The sequence below is a fragment of the Pinus tabuliformis genome, chromosome 5_2 (assembly GCF_031772625.1).
Source record: "Pinus tabuliformis cultivar Carrire ecotype Pingquan chromosome 5_2, CPIR1, whole genome shotgun sequence".
Taxonomy (NCBI): Eukaryota; Viridiplantae; Streptophyta; class Pinopsida; order Pinales; family Pinaceae; genus Pinus; species Pinus tabuliformis.
In genome coordinates this window covers 791,062,200-791,069,824 of record NC_142306.1, presented here as the reverse complement: position 1 = coordinate 791,069,824, position 7,625 = coordinate 791,062,200, and positions in this window count along the sequence as shown.

Genomic DNA, 7,625 nt, shown 5'->3' with positions numbered 1-7,625 from the left:
CTTGCAAACATCTATATATGGATCCCTCATCTCAGAGATCCAGATGCTGGAATTTTGTATCTTGTAAGGAAGTGCTATTGGTTTCTTGGTGCAACATCATAGTGTTGGGTGATCTAAGCTTTTCATGAGGTGAAGAAGGGCTTTCTTGCTGAGAGGATGATGCTGGGTCAGAACAATTGGTTATAATCCTCTTTGCTCTTTCTTGATTATTAATAAAGCTATTCAATTTTTCCTCCACATTCTTGTATGATTGATGATTTATGCATTTGTGTGGTCAATATATATCTGGTCCTATATTTTTTATGATAGTAGATCTCTGTTCTTGGATAGTGTTATGCTGCTTTGATTCTACAGGTGCTCTTTGAAGCTAGGTAGACAAGGAAGTGGCAAAGACCTGTCAGAAGGGAAAGGAATCGAGCAAGGAGCCAAGCGCAAGACTGAGGTTGGTCTCCTTTATTCTTCTCTCGTCTAATTCTCATAAAGGAAAACGAAAGTAGTTTTAGTTTGTTTGTTTCTAAGGTAGCTACCAGCCTTAGTGGGACTAGCAGCTCTGCATAGACACTAGTTTTCCTGATAACAAAATGGTGACTCCGCTGGGGAGCAAGTAGATTGATTGTTTATCTACATTTGTTTACTTTATAAACTTACAGAAGGAGCTTGAAGTCAAGCCAGCTAGCCTTCGAACTGCATTTGCTATGCAAGTGCAAAGTAGATCAATGCTGCTTCAGTCTATCTCCGGGTTTTGTTTATGAATTAAAAAATTGATTTACAAGCTCTCTAATTGCCCTTATGGTGGCTCTAGTAACCTCTTTAGATCTACCCCTGTGATTGATTTACTGATTACCACTTGCCCGGCCTAAATCCCTGAACTGAGCTGCAAACTGTGACCTGGAACCCAGCTAAAGTCTCGTCCCTGGTCCATCGCACTGTCTCTTCTTTGGAACCTGAATGCATCGCACTTCCCGAGTGTAGTAGGTGCGTTGCATTTCAGTTTCCCTGTGCTACAGGTGCACTGATCAAACCTCGTCTGCTCTTAGATTTGGGCTTCTGTGTTCACTCTTTTCAGCTCTATTCAAGAGTTTTTCTGCCTGTAGTCAGTACACCTCTGTTGAAACCCCCTTCCTTGCCATTATTCCACCTCCATTGTGCAAAGAACTGTAAATTCTTTTATGTATTTTGAGTCATTTTCAGTTCTCCTTTACAAAGAAGTAGCGTAATTGTATTGTCGTTTCTTGATTTGAAAGTGTCGCAAGTGTCGTTTTCAGTCATAGAAGAGAATCTGATTGTTCTTGATAGTCGATTACACTGTTACTCTTGTATTTGATTTGAATTAGTAGTTTTTCAAGTGTCGAAAGCAAGTTTTCAATTCCAAATCGCAAAGTGTCATCATTGTCTTCATTTTGTCTTGAAAAGAAGCTTGTTAGTAATTGTCACTTTGAAAAATAATCAGATTTGCACTTAGCTTTATTTTTATCATTCACACATTAAGAAGGCTGAAAACAAATACATGCATGTGCATTTGCATTTAGACTATTTGTTGGTTTGATTTAGGACAGTGCATATAGTGTGTGCTCTCTGCTCTTTGTTGAAAGAACGCCATCTCTCTTTCCTTAGTAGCTAGGATTTTCATTGAAAAAAGAAGACTAAACAACTGTTTATCATCTTAGATTGCATTTTAGGAATTGTACATCTACATCATGCAGTGAACCTGAAAGGAAATTTTCTTAAGCAAGATCAACTATAAAATAAATTTAATGAATCTAAAAACGCTTTGGAACCTAACGCACAACATTTAGAAGTCTAGGCTAGAGACGTATTCCAACGTCGTAAAGCCTGGTAACTGTTGTTTTCACTGTTGGTTGGGTGATTCCTCCACTTTCAGACGACAAGTGCTAGTACGGACTTGTGCTCCCACGTGGTGTCGAGTATATATTGGGAGACCACAATATGCTATATCCTTTATCCATAGGAGGCCGTGTCTGCCACCCTATCGATCACAATGCACTGAACACAGCATTCAGGAAGATTGACTGCCGTACCATAAAAAGTATTCTGCAGTTTTGCGATTGGTTTGGTAATCCCTCTGTCTAGATTTCTAGAGCAGTCCCTTTCATACCTTTTGAGACTCCTTAACTGAAAAGGTCCATCTGAGCACTTGTCACTTCAATCTCATTAAAAATCGAAGGCAACTAGAGTCATCTTTTGTTTTTTCTCGACTCTTAAAAATTGAAAAAACAAGTTGTGTCAAAGTGTTTAAAATTTATTTTAATCGGAATAATCATCACCTTTCCTATGTTGGTCTTAGGTTGAGAAAAATGGAGTCCACCAACCAAGGAGTTCCCCTTGGAGGAAATCCTAGTCCCTTCTCCTCTTGGGGAGATGTTGGCGCACCCCATATGGCCACATTTTCGCTTCCAGGATTGACAATCGGCTTGCCCGTATGGCTCTTCTCAACCTCTATTGTTCAGAACACCGTGATTCCTGAACAATCAAGTCAGTGACTAAACGATACCAGAGTTACCTGCCAACCCTCTACTTCGTCCAATTCTTCCTCTCCTCCTTCCTCTTCACTTGATGAAGCTGGTAAAGCCAAAAATCAAGTAACCAAGAAGAAGAAGGAGAAGAAGAAGAAAGAGAAGAAGAAGAAGGAGCCAAAAGCGAAAAGGGGCAACCAAGCATCGTCTAGCGAAAATCCATACACTACACCATCCAGGCCTAAATCACCATGTGTCATTTGCAAAGGGGACCACTATCATCGAGATTGTCCTTGCATCCCTCGGATCTTAAGGGACTGGTCTCCTCGTTTGCACAATCCGGTGTCATCAACCTCTGATGATCATGTTGGAAGTACACCGTCAACTAGTGAGAGTGAAGCCCCTGGACAAAAAGTAAAATATAAATTTCCTTGTAAATTGTGTGAAGGCGATCATGCTGTCCACTGTTGTCCCTTCTTAGACGAGGCTAAAAGAGTTTTGGACAACCGTCCGGTTTCACCGTTACGGCTTCCTCCTGGATATAAAAAACTCTTGCCGAGTCCGTCACTAGTTGAAAATCCAGGTTACACGCCCTTGTGGTCAACCGAAGCATATATCATTGAAGATAAACCATCTGAATCCACACCAGACGAAAGTCAAAAGGTCGAGGCGACAGTTGACTTGGTCTTGCCTTCAGAGGATCCATCTTCAGATGATACAGTCACCGAAGAGAACAAGAACAACACCATTCAAATTCTCTTCGTAAGCACAGACTCCGATGAACATGGGAACAGTCTACCCATTCCTTTACCGCAGGAAGGAAGTTTGTCAGAGTCATATCCAGTCGTCTATTCGGTCCCACCTCCAAGCAACCTAGTTGCTTCCTTTGACTGGAATCTACTAGGCAGACCCCACTTACTAGCTAGTGTACCATTTCGAATCATTGCTCAAATATATAGAATGGTCATGGCCAGTACCATCATAGATGAAGGGGCTTGTGTGAGTATCCTTTCCTCAACTGCTTGGAAAGTGCTTGGTTCGCCATCGCTTTTGCCTGAGATGAGAAATCTAACAGGCTTTGACAAAGGAACCAGTCGACCGTTAGGGATCCTTCCCAATGTGTCGATAACATTGAGAGGGAAAACCATTCACATGAACGTAATGGTAGTCCAAGGACCCCTGGATTATAATCTACTCCTTGGACGAGACTATATTTATTGCATGGGAGCCATTGTCTCCTCACTCTTTAGAGTAATGTGTTTTCCACACGAAGGAAGAGTGGTCAAGCTCGTAGACCAGCTTTCATTTCCCAGTTCACACATAGCAAATAGTCATATACCAACCCTGAATGGTATTTTCACACAAGGAATGCCTCATCAATCCCCAGTCCGTCCTCCTGATGAGCGCGAGTGATTCAGAGGATATGATTGAAACCCAGGGGGCATGCACCTTGGCCTGTTTCGACAAGAGAACCTTGGGTATAGGGTAGGTTTCCGTGGAGGATATATGACTAGTCTGACACACCCATCCGTTGTGGAAAATGGGATTAGACCAGAATAAGATACCTCCACGAGAAGGTAGGCCTTTCCCGATAGAACAAATGTTTTGTCTACAAATTGAAGGGTAACCTGAAAAGGTAGGCTTTTCCCGATAAAGCAAATGTTTTGTCTGCAAATTGAGGGGTAACCTCAAAAATCTACTTCACTATACCCTGGGGCATGTAAACCTTTTGGCATGCAAGCGAAGAGTGACCATTTATTTTTTAAATCTATAGGTCCTCTAACCCTTTAAACTCGTAGGATTGGTCGTTTCCTAACTTGCATAAAGAAAGGATCCAGAGAAAAGCTTTGTAAGGTGCAAGCTCCATAAAAATTGCATCTTAGATGAGACATCCTTATTATATGACTGGATCGAGCAGGTTTAACGTGAAATTCAAGCTCGTTGAAAAATAAACATAAGCAATGAGCAAATATTTCCCCAAAGTTTAAGCTCGTTAAAAAATGAACCAATTTCCGGTAAATAACCATTGTGAATGTATTATCATCGGTCTTTGAACCCTTGGTCGTGTTCTCATCATCACCTCCACTCTATATTGGCCGATCATTCACCTCCACTTGATTGTTTACCCCTTTTGAGGAACAACTGCGAAGAGTGATTCTGTTACCCATCCTTGTGACACTGCCGTGATTGGAAAATTCCAAACCTTACCTGGAATCAGTTGCTACCTGAATCTATCACTCGTTCCTCAAAAAACAAGTCTCCTTTAAGCTCTTTTCAACTGACTCGTAAAATATGAAAAGATTGCCAAGCCATTGGCCTCTCCAGCTCGTTAAAGTGACTGGAAGTGCTATACCTCCTTTAGATTTTAATCTTTTTGGACTTGAGGGATTATTGCACAAAAATATCGAGCGCTTGTTTTGTTCAACTCGTGAAAAGTACCGAAAATTCATCCCTTTTGTATTGTTTTATACTTTTTCGGACTCAAGGGATTATGTGACAAAAAAGGATTTTTGGAGTTTCCTTTACGTCTCTTTTCAGACTCTCTAAAATTGAAAAGGACCGAGTTATCTTTGTCGTTAAACTCGTTAAAACCGAATAGCGACAAACGTTTCCATACAGACAAGAACGAGTTTCACTATCGCTAGACTCGTTAAAACATAGTGATGGGTTCACTCGAAGGGAAAATTATAGAACAAGCATATGTTATCCTCCTCAAGCTTGACAAAAATAAAGAGGTACTGGTCAGCAATGACTGGGGAAAAATTGGGAAGAAAACTTGAAGAAACTTTGTTGGTAGCGAGTCGCTCTTGAACATGACACTTTCACTCTGCATTCGAGTCGGGTTGGGTTGTTCCATTCACTGGTCACATCACCATGGTTCCGTCACACCATCCATATTTAGGGTTAATGCTACCGGTCCATCATGTCAGTGTCGCCAATATGTTCAAGAGAATTCGCTCAGAGAATTCACCTGTGTCTCACCCACTGCAATACATTTACGCTCCATTCTTTCATGACCGCCACCCTGAACCATATATCACCAGATCGTTTTCACCTCCATTAAAATCATTTGCTCTGTTCCATGTCATTGATGTGGGATTCACTACGGCCCTCCTATGACGGATCGCTTCTTGTCGACATTAGCTCATTATCCAAGAAGTCGATCTAGGAACAACCCTTTCAGTACTTTGAAACTTGCATGCCTCAATGGCAAGTTTCTCACTTCCGGTGACAAGTTTACATCAATAGCATTCGACCGAAAGAATTTGCGTGGTGTTCAATGCCAAGTCCCTTATTCACACCACGTGAATTGTACTGTAGTACCTTGAGGGTCATCATCATTATCGGTGATTCCTCTCGCACCTGTTAACAGCTTACATCATTGGCTGGTAATCAGTCGATCTCTTTCCATGTTCGACTCTAGAACATCTCTCACATGCATCGAATTGTACTTTGAGTGAAGATCGAACGAGATTGAAGACCCCGGATCTAGTTTCATCCATCTCGGCTGCGATATATATTCAGGAAAATAAAGACATCAAATGTACATCATCGCTGCATAGATAATCATACAATCTAAGGGATGATGGCTTTACCAGAATCATCAGTCTACACTCAGACGATTGTCTTTCTCATGTACATGAAAATGAATTTATAAATATGAGCATGGGAATGCTCGCCTCAGCTAGATCATGAAAATATTATGAAGATAATTTATTGTATTGTATCTTATTACAGGTCGCCTTCCAGCTTGAAAAAACTTCGGATCCTCATGATAAAGCATTTCACCCGACATCAAAAGATTAATGACCTCATGCTTTAGGGGCAACTGTTATAGACATTTTTGGGCACTGCAACCCCAATCATAAATGTCCATAAACCAAGGGCTCCTAAGTCCATAAAAGTGTTGTTCCAACCCCTAAAAGAACAAGGTCAACTGATTACAACATCTCCCAGAAGTTCTCCATGAAAAACTACTCAGAACTAGTCAAAGCTGGACCATTTCACCTACTCCATGGTCAAAGTGCATTGCATCCCACCTAAATACACACAGTAGGTGCAATGCATGTTGAAAAGCCCTTCTATGGGGTGCGATGAGCGAGAGTGGACAAATGGCAGGGTCAATCTGCAAGGTGAAGCAAGGAATCTTCTAGAAACTTCTCCTGTGACACTTGCCTCTTTGCATTCGCCCAAGGATGAGTAAGAGATCATCAATCTCCAAGTGGATTTAAGAACTATCAAAGAGAGGACACTAATCAAATCTTAAAAGCTGACTCACCCCCCTTGCAAACATCTATATATGGATCCCTCATCCCAGAGATCCAGATGCTGGAATTTTGTATCTTGTAAGGAAGTGCTGTTGGTTTCTTGGTGCAACATCATAGTGTTGGGTGATCTAAGCTTTTCATGAGGTGAAGAAGGGCTTTCTTGCTGAGAGGATGATGCTGGGTCAGAACAATTGGTTGTAATCCTCTTTTCTCTTTCCTCAAAAAACGAGTCTCCTTTAAGCTCTTTTCAACTGACTCGTAAAATATGAAAAGATTGCCAACCCATTGGCCTCTCCAGCTTGTTAAAGTGACCGGAAGTGCTATCCCTCCTTTAGATTTTAATCTTTTTGGACTTGAGGGATTATTGCACAAAAAGATCAAGCGCTTGTTTTGTTCGGCTCGTTAAAAATACCGAAAATTTATCCCTTTTGTATTATTTTATACTTTTTCGAACTCCAGGGATTATGTGACGAAAAGGGATTTTTGGATTTTCCTTTACGTCCCTTTTCAGACTCTCTAAAATTGAAAAGGACCGAGTTATCTTTGTTGTTAAACTCGTTAAAACCGAATAGCGACAAACTTGTCCATACAGACAAGAACGAGTTTCACTATCGCTAGACTCGTTAAAACATAGTGATGGGTTTGCCTGAAGGGAAAATTATAGAACAAGCATATGTTATCCTCCTCAAGCTTGACAAAAATAAAGAGGTACTGGTTAGAAATGACTGGGAAAAATTGGGAAGAAAACTTGAAGAAACTTTATTGGTAGCAAGTCGCTCTTGAACATGACACTTTCACTCTGCATCCGAGTCGGGTTGGGTTGTTTCATTCACTGGTCACATCACCATGGTTCCATCACACCATCCATATTTGGGGTTAATGC